The sequence below is a fragment of the Lissotriton helveticus genome (assembly GCF_964261635.1).
Source record: "Lissotriton helveticus chromosome 1_1 unlocalized genomic scaffold, aLisHel1.1 SUPER_1_unloc_2, whole genome shotgun sequence".
Classification (NCBI taxonomy): domain Eukaryota; kingdom Metazoa; phylum Chordata; class Amphibia; order Caudata; family Salamandridae; genus Lissotriton; species Lissotriton helveticus.
The window spans coordinates 1586117-1603841 of NW_027611659.1; the positions used below are offsets into that span (position 1 = coordinate 1586117).

At 43.3% G+C, this 17725-nt stretch overlaps 1 protein-coding gene across 1 annotated transcript in view; it reads left to right on the forward strand.

Moving 5' to 3' along the window:
* LOC144805712 (NACHT, LRR and PYD domains-containing protein 12-like) overlaps nucleotides 1–17725 on the forward strand; it is an 878524-nt gene that overhangs the window by 98560 nt on the left and 762239 nt on the right. The gene's annotated exons all lie outside the window — the stretch shown is intronic.

The window sequence follows — 17725 nt, forward strand, 5'->3', positions numbered from 1 at the left end:
GCCCTAGACGACCCAAGACTGCGTCATGGGTAAAAGACAAGCTCCACCAGTAGAAGGAGTTGCTCTGGTGGAAGCAGATTCTAAGACAACTCCCAACCTGCAAAGTTTGGCGAATACCTTACAATTTTCTGCTCCTCATCTTATTCTCTCATGTCAAATCTCTTTTGGTAAATCCGGTCTGGCCACTGTGGCAATTATGATTGACTCAGGAGCCACTGGAAATTTTTGCGATCTAGTTTTCGCTAAGAGTTTGGGTATCCAGTTTGTGAAAAAGGCCAAACCTGAGCCTGTACGCGCTGTTGATGGAACTCCTCTATCCTCAGGTCCAATATCCTTTGATACGGAAGTGATCACGATTTTGGGGCCAGGAGAACATTGTAGTTACATCAGTTTCAATCTAATAGATGCCCCGCAATTTCAGTTGATTTTGGGGTTACCTTGGCTAACAGAACACAATCCCAAAATTGACTGGGCTAGGCGAACTGTTGAATTAAGTTCTGACTACTGTCTACAACATTGTTTTCATCCAGTTTCCAAGGAGAGTGAGCCAATTATCTCCTATTGTCTAGCTAATCAACCTCAGATGATTTGCACGGTGGAAATTCCTGAAATCCCAAAAGAATATCAAGATTTAAGATCAGTATTTGATGAAAAAGAAGCTCTTAAACTTCCCCCCCATCGGGAATATGATTGTAAGATTGAGTTAGAGCCTGGAGCGTCTTTGCCATGTAGTCGGATCTACGCTCTTTCAGAATCTGAGAATCTGCATTTAAAAGAGTACCTTGATCAGAATTTGGCCAATGGCTTTATTAGACCTTCGCAGTCTCCAGTCTCCTCTCCTCTTTTCTTCATCCCAAAGAAGGACAAGAGTTTGAGGACTTGCATTGACTATAGGGCTTTGAACCTGGTTACAAAGAAAAATCGTTACCCGCTACCACTCATTTCTGAGCTTCTGGATCAGGTGAAAGATGCCCATATTTACACCAAATTGGATTTAAGAGGGGCTTACCATTTGGTGCGGATGGCTGAAGGAGATGAGTGGAAAACGGCATTTAGAACTAGATTTGGTTTATTTGAATACCAGGTTATGCCTTTTGGATTGTGCAATGCACCCGCTGCCTTCCAACACTTTGTTAATGATATCCTTCGGGAGTATCTGGATAGGTTTGCGGTGGTCTACATAGATGACATCCTTATCTTTTCTAAGGATTTAAAAGAACATGTTCATCATGTACGAACCATCCTAAAATGTTTATTGGAGAATCAACTTTTTGTCAAATTGGAGAAATGTGTTTTTCATTCATCACGAGTCGAATTTTTGGGCTTTATTCTTTCCCCACAAGGAGTTTACATGGATGATACTAAGTTAAAGGCAATCCAAGATTGGCCTGCTCCAAAATCCGTAAAAGAAATCCAAAGCTTTTTGGGGTTTGCTAATTTTTACCGACGTTTCATCCAAAACTTCTCTGAAAAGGTGAGTCCCATCACACGATTGCTCAGGAAGAATGAAAAGTTTGTGTGGGGTTCCGCGATGGAGGAAGCCTTCCAGTTCTTAAAAAAATCTTTTATCTCAGCACCTATTCTGCAGCATCCAGACTCATCAGAACCATTTTTTGTAGAAGCAGATGCCTCAAATTGGGCCATTGGAGGAGTCTTATCACAACGACACCGAAAGACTGGACAGCTTCATCCAGTAGCTTACCATTCTCGAAAGTTATCACCTGCGGAGATTAATTATTCCATTGCAGATCGAGAATTATTGGCTGTGAAGGAAGCTTTCCAAGAATGGCGTCATTATTTACTGGGCGCAAGACATGTGGTCACAGTATTTACTGATCATAGAAATTTGCAGTTCCTGAAATCAGCTCGAACCTTGACCCCCCGACAACTCAGGTGGTCTCTTTTCTTCGCAGATTTTGATTTTGTTCTAACTTACAAACCTGGGACTGAAAATGGAAAGGCAGATGCTCTTTCTCGATTGAATCCAGAAAATGATCCAGCTGATGAGCCAGAGACTAAGTCTGAAGAATTTATCATTCCTAAAGAAAGAATTGTGGCAGTTTCGGTGGTTCATGACCTGGAGGATCAGATCAAAGAAGAATTTCTGAAAAAAGAATATGAGAATTGGACTTCAGAGGGTCCAAATCGGTCAGTAAGGGATGGAAAACCATTTGTCCAAGAAAAAACATTTGTTCCTGGAGCGGAGTTACAAGAAAAGACAATTGGTTTGTTTCATGATCAGCAATTGGCCGGACACAAGGGAGTAACTAAGACTTTGGAGCTCTTGAAGCGGAATTTCGATTGGCCGGGCATGGAAGCTCAGGTGAGACAGTATGTTGCCACTTGTGAACAATGTTTAAAAGGGAAGAGTCTTAGACAGTCTCCACAAGGTCTTCTCATGCCTTTGCCAATTCCTCCTCATCCTTGGCACACAGTGTCGATGGACTTCATAGTCGAGTTGCCATCTAGCCAGGGTAATTCCGTCATTTGGGTAGTGGTAGATCAATTTTCCAAGATGAGTCATTTTGTCCCGCTGAAAGGTCTTCCAAATGCCACTCAATTAGCTACTCTGTTTGTTCAACATGTGGTAAAACTGCATGGAATTCCCCGGGTGGTCATTTCTGATCGAGGGTCTCAGTTCGTGTCTCGGTTCTGGAGATCCTTTTTGAAAGGGTTAGGAATAGACTCTCGTTTGTCCTCCAGTTATCATCCTGAAACGGATGGACAAACGGAGAGGGTTAATCAAGACCTTGAACAATATCTCCGGATCTATTTGATGGAACAAGCTGGGGAGTGGCCATCTTTACTTGGTACAGCAGAGTTTGCGTACAATAACTCAGTACACTCTGCTACCGGGTTCTCCCCTTTCTTCTTAAATTATGGCAGACATCCCAACATGTTGGCAGGTCAAGTAGAAGTTGAGGTTCCGGCAGCTGGTGATTTAGTTCTGAAATTACAACAGGCATATCAGTTAGCTTCAGCAAATTTGATTAAGTCAAAAGCTAATTACAAGAAGCAGGCGGATAAGAGTCGTAAGGAAGGACCAGTTTTGGCACCAGGGGATCAAGTTTGGGTCTCTACTCGCCATATGCGGTTGAGAGGTAACCGAAAATTTCAGCCAAAATTTGTGGGCCCTTATCCAGTGGTGCGAATGATAAATCCAGTGAGTGTCAGGGTTGGCTTGCCTAAAACCTTTAAAATTCACCCGACTTTTCATGTGTCCTTAATCCGCAGACATCCACCTAATTTGCGTAAGGTCCTGCCTCCAGCTCCAATCCAAGTTCAATCAGCTGAGGAATTTGAAGTAAAAAGGATTCTTGACTCTAAGATTAAAAAAGGTCAGGTCTTTTACTTGGTTGATTGGAAAGGCTATGGTCCAGAGGAAAGGTCCTGGGAACCCAGTTCAAACATTCATGCCCCCAGATTGGTGAGAGAGTTCCATAAGGTTTTCCCACAGAAGCCTAGAGAGGGGGTTTTGGTGGGGGGTACTGTCAGGAATGGTCTAGACCCTAACATAAACCCGCTTACAACCCCACACCAAATGGTTCCTACAGACACGATGTTATGTAGTCACGCTGTAAATTGGACACAACTGGTGGCTAAATTCAGATGCAAGATGGATGTCGCCGCCTCCTATGCCACTGACTGCGCTGTTGGGCAGCGTTCTAGTCTTGCACTCTGACGCGCTATAGCTGGAAATATGATGCGCGAGCATTTTGACCGCTGCGCACTTCAACTGTAATTTCCTGAGAGACGGTAGCCTAACCGTGCTCTCTAGCCCTTTTGAACCGCTTCTCGCGGTAAATACAAGTCCGTTATTCCTGCAGACACTTGTGTTCCTGTCACCCCTTCTCAGCTTCTGTTTTGTGACAGCGCTTCATTTTTGGGTCGTGACCTTTTGAACTTCGTCAGCTGTGTAGCGTCTACGAAGTTATTTTCCTTGCACGTATTCCAGAGAAGACAGCGTTTATTCCTGACAAGCTGTGTGGGGCTTCAGCAGTTATTTCCCTGTGAACGCACTTCAAGGTGAACAGCGTTTCTTTTCTGACAAGCAGTGTCTGAGCGTCAGCTGTTATTTACCGGTAAGAACTTTCCTTGTAATACCGGTTCAGTCCTCGCTGGTGTCAACACTGGAGAACTTTTTCCTGTCTCTGTTAAACGTCACATTATTCATTTGGAGAGAAGCTCCTGACTATTTGGTCTCAGACGAAGACGTGTGACATTTTCTGAGTTCCTGTTATTAAAAGACTATAACTATGTACAGCGCAGCTATTCCTGAGATAGCATTAGAACGTAATCTTCTGGGTTAAGCTTCAGTGTTCATTCTTCGCAAGACTCTGTGAAGTTGGCGGCAGCTGGGATATTAGTCAAGCAGGTTCCTGAATGTAGATAGAAATATATATATATATTTTTGCTTACCAACTCTACTCTTCAGCTACAGCGTTCTATCTTCTGAGAATTCCATTTCCCCCCAGAAACTATTTCTAGCCTATCAGCTCCAGCTCCACAGAACAGTATTCAGACTTAACTTCAGCCAGAAAGACTCATGGTCAAATCTTACGTAAACCAACTATAAGTCTATTCAGCTTTTGAGTCTTTTCAGAGAGAGGCTCATGTACACACTCAGTCAGGTAACGCAAGGGGTTAGAGAAAAGTATATTCTAGTTGAATTCAGATGTTGTGAGAATGTAGTAATGGTTTGTTAACTCTTGCAGGTGAATAACCATATTCAGAAGAAGAAGGAAGTCACCAGTGTGTCTGTCTCTCTGTTTGTAATCCACTTCCCCTTTCCCCCTCGCCTCTGGGTACAGAGAAATCTGGTTCAGTGGTGGAAGGGAGTTGGGAAATTAGCATCACATCTTCAGCCAGGCGTTCCTACGGAAATCTGGAATTCCAGGTACTTACCTTTGACATTATGGTTGACTCGGGCAACGGGAAACTTTTGTGACCAGAAATTCGCAAACAAGATAGGATTGAGAGCCATAGCTAAAAATAAGAGTGAACCAGTCAGAGCCATCGATGGGACGAATTTATCTTCTGGGCCTATAGTAAGTCACACGGAATTGGTGCAGTTGATTCGAGAGGATGGTAATCGAGAAGACATTCATTTTAATTTGATCGACACACCTCAGTTTCAGCTGATTCTTGGGCTTCCTTGGCTCACTGAGCACAATCCAACTATAGATTGGGCTGCCAGAACCATAGAAATGACTTCAGATTATTGTAGGAATAATTGTTTTGGAAACCAAACGGAAGACCATAAGGAAAATCCGGCTCAAGCCTTGTGTTCAGCGGATGCAACGGTGTGCGTGATCAATACCCAGTCAATACCCCCGGAATATCAAGATTTTGAAGATGTGTTTGATGAGCAGGAAGCGGAACAGTTACCACCGCATCGTGTCTATGATTGTAAAATAGACCTTGAACCAGGGGCGAATATGCCGTGCAGTCGGGTTTATGCTCTGACCGAAAAAGAGCATGATCATTTAAAAGAGTACCTCAACAAGTATTTAGCAAATGGATTCATTCGTCCTTCTCAATCCCCAGTCTCCTCACCTCTGTTCTTTGTACCGAAGAAGGAAGAAGGCGAGTTGAGGACTTGCATTGACTATCGTGCAATCAACCGAATAACCAGGAAAAATAGGTATCCACTTCCCCTTATTTCCGTCTTGTTAGATCAGGTGAAAGGGGCACAGTTATTCACGAAGTTGGATCTAAGAGGGGCTTACCACCTCATCCGAGTAAAAGCTGGGGATGAATGGAAAACGGCGTTTAGGACCCGTTTTGGATTGTTCGAGTACCAGGTGATGCCCTATGGGCTGTGCAATGCCCCGGCTGCTTTTCAGCATTTCATAAACGATGTTCTCAGTGAATACATAGATCAATGTGCAATAGTTTACATTGACGATATTTTGATCTACTCTGTTGATGCACAAGAACATCGGAATCAAGTACAAAAGATTCTACAGAAGTTGAGAGAAAACAAGTTGTTTGTCAAGCTGGAAAAATGTGCTTTTAACGTTACAGAAGTTGAGTTCCTGGGCTTTGTGATCTCGCAGTCAGGTATTCACATGGACAAGCGGAAAATTCAGGCTGTGCTGGAATGGAAGTCTCCGACTAGTGTAAAAGAAGTGCAAGCATTCATCGGTTTTGCAAACTTCTATCGAAGGTTCATTAGTGAGTTCTCACGGCGAATCCTTCCTCTCACTAGACTGCTGAGGAAGGGAGTACAATTTGAATGGTCCGAGGAAGCAGAATCAGCATTCAAGGCCTTAAAAGATGAATTCACTTCAGCTCCGATCCTTCTTCATGCAGACCCATCTGAGTCCTTCTATGTAGAAAGGGATGCTTCAGATTTGGCTGTGGGAGGTGTACTTTCCCAAAGGAATAAGGAAACTGGTCAACTACACCCCGTGGCCTACCGTTCACGGAAATTGACCCCAGCAGAGATCAACTATAGATTAACCGAGAAGGAACTGTTAGCAATAAAGGACGCTATCAAAGAATGGAGGCACTACTTAATGGGAGCCCATCATGTAGTCACAGTTTACACTGACCATCGTAATTTGAAGTTTTTAAAATCAGCCAGGACCTTAACACCTCGGCAACTTTGTTGGTCATTGTATTTCGCCGACTACGATTTCGTCATTACCTTCAGACCGGGAGCTCAGAATGGAAAGGCAGACGCCTTGTCCCGAATGGGTGCAGGAGAGGAAAAAGGGGAAATTAAGACACAAGCAATCATTCCCAATTCTAAAATCATCGGCGCAGTAGATTCTTTGAGTGTAAAAGAACAAATTGTCAAAGTCATGTCGCCTGAGAAAATGCTGGAGTGGGTGCAACAAGGAGATGGAAGAGAAATCATTGATGGATTACCTTATCAGTCTGAAGCCTTGTACTTACCCACTTTCACACTACAGAGACAAGCCATGAATGAATGCCATGATCATCTGTTGGCAGGCCACAAGGGTGAACTGAAGACTGTGGACTTAGTTAAAAGGAAGTATTGGTGGCCACACATGAACAAGGACATTGAGCAATATGTAAAGACATGTGAGATTTGTGTGCAGGGAAAATCAGAACGGCAAGCACCTAAGGGATTACTACAACCCTTGCCCAATCCTCCTTCTCCCTGGCACACAGTCACCTTAGATTTGATAACTGACCTTCCCACTTGTCAAGGGTTTAATACCATCTTAGTGGTAGTGGATGCATACACCAAAATGGCGCATTTTGTAGCTTTGAAAGGAACTCCAACCGCTAGGCAGTTAGCAGCTCATTTCAGTGCACAGGTGGTGATATTACATGGAATTCCTGAGGTCATGATATCGGACCGAGGAACTCAATTTGTGTCTCATTTTTGGAAGGCCTTTATGAAGGGACTTGGGGTTGAGACACGTTTTTCCACCAGTTTTCACCCAGAGACTGATGGACAAACTGAACGAGTGAACCAGGAAGTAGAACAGTATTTAAGGTTATTCACGTCGAAGCAGGGTGGAGAATGGTTGGACTATTTATGGACTGCAGAATTTGCCTATAATAACGCAAAGAATGTGTCCACTGGTTATTCACCATTCTATTTGAATTATGGCAAACACCCGAATTCCACAGTGCAGGATGTTCACATCTCGGTCCCGGCAGTTCAGGATTTAGTAACTCACTTACAACAGGTACATGAAGATGCATCTAAGAATTTATAGCAGGCCAAAAGCAAGTATAAGAAGTATGCTGATAAAAAAAGGAGAGATTCCCCAGATTTGGAAGTAGGTGATGAGGTTTGGTTAACTACTAAGAATCTTCGACTAAAGGGCAGTCGAAAGTTTCAGCCTAGATTCATAGGACCGTATCCCATTGTAGAACAGATCAATCCAGTAACCTTTAAACTGACCTTACCCTCGAAACTAAAAATTCACCCAGTTTTCCATGTCTCCTTATTAAAGAAATCAGTTGTAGGGTTGCGGAAAGAAGGAGTTCCACCACCAATTCAGTTGGAAACGGGATTAGAATTTGAGGTCAAGGACATTTTGGATTCCAAATTTGTAAGAGGAAGACTGTACTATCTAGTGGACTGGAAAGGCTGTGGGCCAGAGGAAAGGTCTTGGGAGTTAGAGTCAGATGTTCATGCTCCTAGGTTGGTGCGTCTCTTTCACCAAAGAAATCCTACCAAACCTAGACCGGGAGGACCCTCCTTGGTGGGGGTACTGTCAGGATCCCTCCTCCCAGTAAGCTTGATGCAGATTCATTATGTTTTAAAACAGGAAAATGGAGCGCCAGCCAAGGCATCACGTGGTCCCGTTTGTGGAATTCGCGGAAGGCTAGGTTAGCAGTCTAGCCTCTTCCAGCGCGTGATTGGGAGTCCAGAGGCAGCACGCGCTCCTTCGGAACTGCGCACTTCACTGAGGAATCCAGTCACAGAGGTCGTGTTTGAGAGTGTCCTAGAAAATTAGGTTTAAGAAGAAACGTTTCCAGTCAGCGAGGTGTTTATCTAAACTTCGCTGCCTTGACCTTGGAGAGTCACGACGACAAAAGGGTTGCAGAGCGTTTTAAGCAGAGTTCGTTTCAGCAGAGAAACTTGAGCTCAGTAAATGGTGTGTCAGCGAGGAACATTACCCAGAGCTGAGAATTCCTGTCAACAATTCACAGAAGGCGGAGAGAGAGAGAGACTCGTTTGGAACAGAGAAGAAATTCAGAGCTAAGTGGGAGGTTTTCTGTTATCTGTTCAAATTCAAGTGACTGTGTATAATAATTTAGCAACGTTACCAATACAAGGAAAATTCGTGAACTGCTTAAATGAAGTTAAGACTTGCTCACTATTGTTGTTAACTGTCTGCTGAACCAGTGCTAGGCAGAAGACTTCAAGTATTATCTAGAAAGAGTTAGGGGCAGTGTTAGAGAGGTATTCAGTACCAGTTTAAGGAGCTTACAAGGAGAAGAAAAGAGAACTTACCCGAAGGAAATGAATGAGATTAATTCATCTAAATTCAGAAGAAAGCACCCAGTATAAAATAAGAATTTATAAAAGAAAAATATAAGGACAACGGTAAGATAACACTGGTAGGTAGAGAGAACAAGTGGAATATAATTAGTACAAGTACGGAGTATAGAGCAGAAAACTATAACAATTTATTATTTTTCAGAAGTTAGGAGGTAGACCTGTCATCTGGAAATACAGAATAGGCAGACCACTCCAAAACTACACTTCAGTATAGAAGAGCAGCAGGTCGCTACTGATTCCTCGGTAGGTGTTCCTAGAAAGAGTAATAAGGAAACCAGAGTAGTTCATAGGTACAGTGAAATTATTGTCTTGTATATGCTTAGTATCCCTAGGGTTCTTCGAGAAGCTGATTGACAAGCTGATTGAAGATTCCAACGGAACTCCAGAGGATCAGGACCAGTCTCTTCTGTTTCTCTTTTGTTATTTTATCCAATTTCCCCCTTCCCCCTGTCTAATCAGTTAGAGTCATGATATATTTCTGATTCTGATTGGTTGGAAGTGGGAGTCGGGAAGCTAGCATCTTCTGTTCCTGTGCAAGTCTTCGAAAGGATTGAGTCGGAAGGCAAGTGGACTCTGACACTATGCCCTGCTGCAGCGGCTGCGTTACCGCGGCAGTCTTCCAGGATTCGGCGTCTGGGATCAGTGTTTACGGTACTGCGGCATTTCCCCTTGACCCAGCTTCTGTGCTCGAGGACCGCGATACCGCGGTACGTTCCTTTGATGGGGCTGGAGTCGGCGCGGGTGAGGAGACGCTGCATGCTGTTTGGAGGAGCGAGCTTCCTCCTGTGATACTGCGGCGGTGGTCTGCGGCAGCTCTGGAGCTGAGGAGGGGGAGGAGAGCCCGAAACTTGGTGAGAGTTTCTTGTGGCATTTCCACCAGAAGTTGTGAGTTGTCAGCGTCAGCACCCACGGTGAGAGTGGCTTCCGAAGTGGTGGAAGGGTGTTTCAGCAGCAGTAAGGGGGATCCCCAAGAGGTGGGTAGCCCAGAATTGAGTTCTCCCCCTCAGATTAAGACTAGGTCTAAGGGGCAGGGTGGTAAGAGAGGGGGGAAAGCGCTAGCAACCCTCTTAATTAAGGAACCAGCACTGAAGGAGAGTGGAGCTTCTTTTTTAACAACAGAGGTGAAGAGTAAGGGCACTCGCTCAAACACTGCTAAGCTAAAGGCTAAAACAAAGGCAAATACTAAGAGCGTTAATGTTACAGAACTAGGTTCTAAAATTACACCATTGTTGCGCTCATATTTTAAGGCTTTGCCGCAAGTGTTACGCCTTTCTAAGAACCAGGAAATGGCAGCCCTTAATGATGCCGTATATGCTGGCCCATCGCTTGCAAGGGAACATGATGCTGCTTTTAACTCTCCCCCTATATTGAGCTCGTCTTCGGCTCCATTTACTGACCCAGATTTGGGCACAACTACCCTCCCGCCCTCAACGTATGAAGGTGTAGTACCTACAATGCCTATAATGCCGCAAACTGAACTCCCTGCTGATATTTTAGACTCCCTAGGAAATGGGAGTGGATTACTAGCAGCAAACAGTTTATCATCAGCTTCGGCTTTGGTTGAAGAGAGGTGGAACATGAATATGAATAGCGCCGGAAGTCCAAGGGGTGGTACAGGTCCTGATCGGCAAGAACAGATGGTGCTGGAGCCCTCCGCTATGATTTTTGCGGAACCTATAGAGGAGTTGGTAACTGGAGCAAGAGGCGAATGCCCCATAGTAAGCAAAGTTGGAAATGAGCTCCCATTGCAGTCTCCTGTACAGCAGCAGCAGAGTGTCTCTGTTAGTTTAACACAAATAGATACCGCAGTTGGCATTACAGCAGAGTCATTGATGGCAATGTTCTCTGCACTTTCCCAAGATATAAAGAGGGGCTTTGACGAGTCCTCGGCTAATCAAGCGGAGATGAGGAGTTATTACGAGTCCCTTGATACCAAACTAGAGGGCCTGGCGTCAAGAACAGGCGTATTAGAAGAGAATATGGGAGCATTGTCACTGCATGTAGACAAAGCTGAAGAAGACATAGTGAAGTTAAAGAGAGAGGACCAAACCCTTCAGGACAGGATGGAGGTGTTAGAGAACAACGCCAGACGCAGTAACATACGGGTCCTCAATGTGCCTGAAGGATCTGAGGGTTCTGAAATTAAACAGTTCATGGTCCAGCTTTTGAAGGATTCACTAAGCCTGGGATGTTCAATAGAGGAGCTCACCACTGACATCCAGCGGGTGCACAGAGAACCCTTTAAACATAATCCACAAAGGACTAAACCTCGTAAGATCCTGATTAATTTTCATACATATGCCCTCAAGGAACAAATTCTCAATCAAGCCCTTAAACAGAAATCTCTATCAGGGAAGGGATTCTCTTTTCAAATAAGATCAGACCTAGCCAGGGTCACACTTGAGAGACAGTGGGAACTAGGTAGGCGCTTAGACGCTTTCAGGAAGGTGGGCGCTACAGCGAAGATAACATTCCCTACAGCGTTAAAAGTTATGCATAATAATAAGATGTATAACATTAGGACAGTGCAGGCAGCGGATGAGCTTTTGTTGGAGCTGGGCAATAGGGCTTCTGCACTGTAGGGGAGATCGGGTTTTAAAGGGACCTTAGTAATGCAACTTGTGATGTCTCCCTTCTTTGTTTAAGAACATAGTTAAAGGGAAGAAAAAAAAAGGAAAGAAAAAAAAGGGAGGGAAAAAAAAAGAAACCTGGCATTTACACATATATATGCACATAACGAGAAAAAATAAATAAATAAATAAATAAGTGAGGATAACTTTTGGTCATTCTATTAATTTTATCCTTCCATACGTTCTAGCACATAAAATAGGCACAATGGCCTTTACACAAAGGGTTGGGCTCAAGATTAGGTTGGGACCGGGTGGGTTAGTCGAGGTCCGTAGGGGGGTGCCATCTACTGGATTTGATCCGGTTACATACATCTAGGGTTCTCCATGGGACGGGGGGTGGGGGGCGGGGTTAAAAGTAAAATAATTCTCATTTGTCACTTCAATACGTTGTTTTATGAAGTTCGGTGGACACTTTATGGCCTGGAGATGAGTCTGTTCTGGTTAGAGCCCTGTTTAAAGTGGTATAGCGGTATTCCCGGGTCTCAACACTACTATATGGAAAGAACTTGGCTGATCTTTTTTTTTCTTTGGGGATGGCTAATCTAAAGAAATGTTCCTGGAACATAAATGGCCTGCGGACTAAACCCAGAGCTAGAAAATTGTTTCAGTATCTCCGGGATATGGACGTGCAGGTTATTCTGCTCCAGGAAACTCACCTGACCCAAGCTGAGTTAGATGTATGGGTGAAGAAAAATAGGTGGATTGACTTTGCGGTTTCCACCTCCCAAAGTACAAATACAAGGGGAGTATCCTTGATTCTTAAAAAACAGCTAAAGGCAAGATTGTTAAATTGCAAGGCTGACCCAGGGGGCAGATGGGTCATCGCATTATTAAACATCTTGGGGGCTCAATTTACTTTTGTGGGGTACTATTTATTTATTTATTTATTTGGGGCAATTTTTAGAGCGCGCAAATACCCGAGGGTGTCTCGGCGCTGTGTCACAGAACTCTCCATAGGAAAGGAAACTAGGCATGGAATAGCCATGTTTTCAGATTTTTTCTGAACTTAAGCAGGGTAGGTGCACACTTAAGGTGGAGAGGGAGAGTGTTCCACAGTCTAGCTGTGGCAACGGTGAAACGTTTGTCTCCCCAGTTAGCCCTTCTTGTGCGGGGGACTGTTAGCAGATGGGCAGAAGATGAACGCAATGTTCTTTGCTGTTCAGGTGGGCGAAAGGCTTGTTTTAGAAATAGGGGGCCATGGTTATGAATGGCTTTGTACGCTATGCACAAGGCTTTAAATTTGATGCGGCTCCTTACCGGCAACCAATGCAGCTGTTGGATGTAGGGGGAGACAGATGCAAATTTAGGAATGCGTAGCAGGGTCCTAGCTGCTGCATTCTGTACAGTCTGTAATTTATTAAGGACCTTTTGTTGTGCATTTAGGAGTAAGGCATTACAATAGTCAGTCTTGGAAAAGACTAGCGTGCTGACTAAAGTTTTGCCTGCGGAAGATGGTAGGTACGGAATGAGTTTTTTGATTTTTTTTAAGGTGTGGAAGGCAGATGAGACCACTGAGTTTGCGTGCTGCTGGAAGGACAGTTTGTTGTCGAAGATGACCCCCAAGTTTCGTACCTTGATCACTGGTACTGGAGGTTGTCCCATTTGTTGGGGCCACCATTGAGGAGACCAGGTTGGTTGTAGTCTCCCGAATGTCATCACTTCTGTTTTATCAGAATTTAGCTTGAGGCAGTTTGATGACATCCAGGAGCTTATTGCTTCCATGCCAGATTGGAAGTTTGACGCTACTGTTTGGCCATCATCGAATACGGACAACACCAGCTGTGTGTCGTCTGCGTATGTAGTGAGAGAGATACCATGGGACTTGATGACCCTCGCTAAGTCAGACACATATATATTGAACAGTGTCGGGCTTAGCGAGGATCCCTGTGGTACACCGCAAGGCAGGGAGAAGGTCTGGGAAGTGTATTGTCCCAGCTTCACCGTTTGTGGGCGGTTTGACAAGAATGAGGCCAGAAGCTCCTTAGCCTTGTCCCTTACTCCTATGGCCGCGACACGGTCGATCAGAGTGGCATGATCGACCGTGTCGAAGGCTGCGGACAGGTCTAAAAGTATGAGGACTATGGCCCGAATCAAGACGACCCCTCAGTATTAGAGACCATCTTTTTTCACCTTTTATCTTTCCCTGAGCCAGTAATATTCGCAGGTGACTTTAACATCGTACTTGATCCAATTTTGGACAAGTCCCCAAACAATCGGTCCCATATCCCCTCAAAATCTAGGTCTTTTTTGCTTAGCTCGATGAAGCAGTTTGGATACGTGGACGTTTGGAGGGAAAGGTCTGGGACTCAGCAGGGGGTCTCCATTAGAAACTATAAATATCATCATCAATCACGGATTGATTTCGTACTGGTCAGCCAGAGTTTAGTGGCAGGTGTTAAAGATATTCATTATTTACCCATACACTTATCTAATCATGCGGCCGTGGTATTGGATTTATTAGTAGCTCCCAATGCTTCATGTAGGAGATGGACATTTGATCGTTCCTTGCTCTCCCACCCTGATGACATCTTATCTCTTAAAACGGAGGTCCGGCATTTTCTCAATGAGAATGTTGGGTCAGTTGATAATGGTATTGTCTGGGATTCCCTAAAGGCATTTTTACGAGGCCTTATCACCGCTAAGGTGTCCTATAGAAGGAGGGAATATAGGGAGGCCGTTGCTTTGGTTGAAGCAAACATAGTTAAAGCTCAATATGATATTGATACCAACGGGGCTTCCTCTGCAACTCTCTTATTAAATCTACAAAATAAGCTTCTCTCCCTAAAGGGGCAATTAACCTCAATCTTAAACCAGCGTGTTCAAGAAAGATGGGACGCTAGTAAGATCGTCCATTTTGAATACGGTGAGGGCGCAGGGAAATTATTAGCCTGGAAATCCAAAACTGATCAAAATTCGTAACAACATAGATTTGATCACGGTTAACAACATCCCAAGATCATCAGACCTGGATATAAGACAGGCTTTTAGAAACTTTTTCCAGGAAATGGATACGTATCTTCAGCTTGCGAGAAGTTTTCCCAGTATAAATCAATCCACAAGGACATTTAATAATATACACCAGATTTTCAGTATCACATGTGGTATTGAGTTTCAGCTTAATGTCGGTGCCTTTCATGGGATGTTTCAAAATTGACCCTCTGATAAGGTTGTTACAGTTTTGACAATTAAAACAAGGTTGATTGCCTTTGTAAGCGTTGGAATTTGCTTGTTTCGGTTTGGTGATGATTTCTTTTAAGTTGTGACCTCTTTTGTAGGCAAATAATGGTGGACCTTGAAAAATGTGTTTGAAATCAGGTTCAGTACCTATGATCGACCAATGTTTGAGTATGGATGCCTTGAATGATCGCGAGTTGACTGAATATTTAGATACAACCACAGGTCTTTTGCTGGTATCTCTGTTTTTAAAGGTCAATGTCTCCTGTCGACTCAATTTGTCACAACGTTCTTTGGCATTTTTGAGCATGGTTAGCGGATAGCCTCTTTGCTCAAACCGTCTGATCATGGTGGTTGCCTGTTCTTCAAACTTAGTAGTCTCAGATACGATTCGTTTAACCCGAAGCAATTGGGAAAACGGTAAATGGTTTTTCAAAGCAGTCTGGTGAAAAGATTTGTAATGTAAAGTGTTATTTTTATCAGTGGATTTTCGGTATAGGTCAGTTTCCAGATGATCCTTAACACGGGTAATTTTGACATCAAGGAAGGTGATAGTTTCTTGACTGACCTTATGGGTAAATTGAATGCGGTCATTGACATGATTCAGTTGTAGTAGTGCATTGTTCAGAGATTCATGGTCTCCCTGCCATAAGACAAAGATGTCATCAATGTACCTTAGGAAAATCCTGGCATGTCTCTTCCAAGAATCAAGGTTCAGTATATTATTCTCTTCAAAATACTTCATGAACGCATTAGCGTAGACCGGCGCGGCACAGTTGCCCATAGAAGTACCGCACAACTGTACAAAGTGCTGGCCCTCCCACTGGAAGTAACTCTGGTACAGTGTAAAATGCATTAATTGCATGATGAAGATTTGGAAATCAGTGTCCAAGTTGGAGTGCAGTAACATGTTCTCAATGGCTTCCATGCCCAAATCGTGCGGTATGCTGGTGTAAAGTGATTTTACATCAATAGAACAGAGCCAAATGATATCATCATCTTTAAACAATATGTTGTTGATATGATGTAGAAAATCTGTGGTATCTTTGACATATGTGCGTGACTGTTGCACAAAAGGTTGAAAGTATTTATCTATCAGTTTGCCAGTCGATTCATGAATGCTTCCACGGGTTGAAACAATTGGCCTGAATGGAGGATGTGTCAAACTCTTATGAATATTAGGTAGCATGTACATGCTGGGAGTTCTCGGATTCTTAGGAGTCAAAAACTTCACGGTCTTCTGATTGATAATCCCATTCGCGTGTGCTGTAAAAAGAATGTTGACCAACACTTCAGTAAATTGTTTAGTAGGGTTGTGTTGAATAGCCTGATACGTATTATCATCAGAAATATGTTCTTTCACTTGATTGTGGTAAAAGTCAGTGTCCATAAGGACCAAAGCCCCTCCCTTGTCTGCGGATTGGTAGGTGATCCCAGCATTCCTAGCTAGGTTGTTTAGTATGGCAAATTCTTTATTCGTCATGTTGTTGTGTCTTGGGTTGCGTCGGTAACTGAAACCAATGATGTCATGTCTCACAAGATTTTCAAAAATGTCAAATGATTTATGGCTGATGGGGGCAACAAAGGTGCTCTTATTGCGTAAGCCTTTGAGTTGATCAATTTGATCACTTGTTGTTACCGGAAGAATGTTTTCAAAGTAATGTCTGAGTCGTAAGTTCCGCATAAATTTAAATAGACTTATCTCCAACTCAAGCTCATTAGTATGGCTAGTGGGAACAAATGAAGTGCCTTTTTGTAGAACAGATTTTTCTTGTTCAGTAAGTCTATGCGATGAAATATTGACTACTAAATTCATTTCTTCTTCAGATCCTTCAGTTTCTTGGTCGCTGCAGTGCTCCTGGTGTCTCGTTCTGTTTCTTTGTCTTTTCCTTTGGCTCCTCCGGGGTCGTCTCTTTCTCCTAAACCTTCCTCTAAAAAAGGAACCGCAGCAGAAGTGGAAGTACTAAGTGTTAATTCTTTACTTGTGGAAGGTTGTTGAGAGCCAATTCTATTAATATTGGTGCATACATCATCCTCTAAAGAAGATGTTTTGGTTTCTGTGTTCGTTTTGTACGGTTTATTTTGACGACGTTTGGCGTAGACTTCAGCCCAGGAGTAAACCTCCACTAATTTGTAGTCAATGGTATCCCTTCTGTATTTACGTATCTTACGCTCATAAATTTCTCGTGTATGTTTGTCCAATTGTACAATTGTTCAGCTATATCCTCCAGCATCTTGGTCAGTTCCTCCTTGGTTAGCATGTCGGACAAATCCTTTTTACATTGTTCAATGTCTCTATTTAAATCTTCTGAACTCTCAATGATTTTGCAGCATGTGATTTGTTGTTTATTATTTAAATGTGTTTGTGCAATGAGACACTTGAAAAGATCCTACATATATTTTTTCTATATTATTTTCAGACCACCCCTGACGAAGGACTTTACTAGTCCGAAATGCATTGGGTGAATTCTCAATGGTCCTTTTGAACATCTTGGGAAGTTTAAGGATGTTAAATTAGCAATTTGCTACATGATATACACAATTTCCTGTGAAAAAACATGGAATTACTATGGAAAACATGATTCATTGAAATTTGATTAAATTCTTCAAGACGTCCTCACGTCCAATTGGTTGTGCTCAGGGAGACGGCACTCATTCCAAGTGTCGCAACCTTTATCTTGATTACTACACCTTGTCGGGGAGTGATATCTCTGGTGCACACCACAACTTAATCCACATTTACAACTGCGGAGTGCGTAACCTCTACCTTGTTTGCATTTACTTACCCTGACTGGGTTACTGCACCCCTTCTTTACCAACATGGCTTACGATGACATCACAGCACTCACTGATTTAAAAGCTGACACCTTTGCCTTTACCACTGATGACATCGACAAAATATATGCTTTGATCCCGGAAGTGTCCA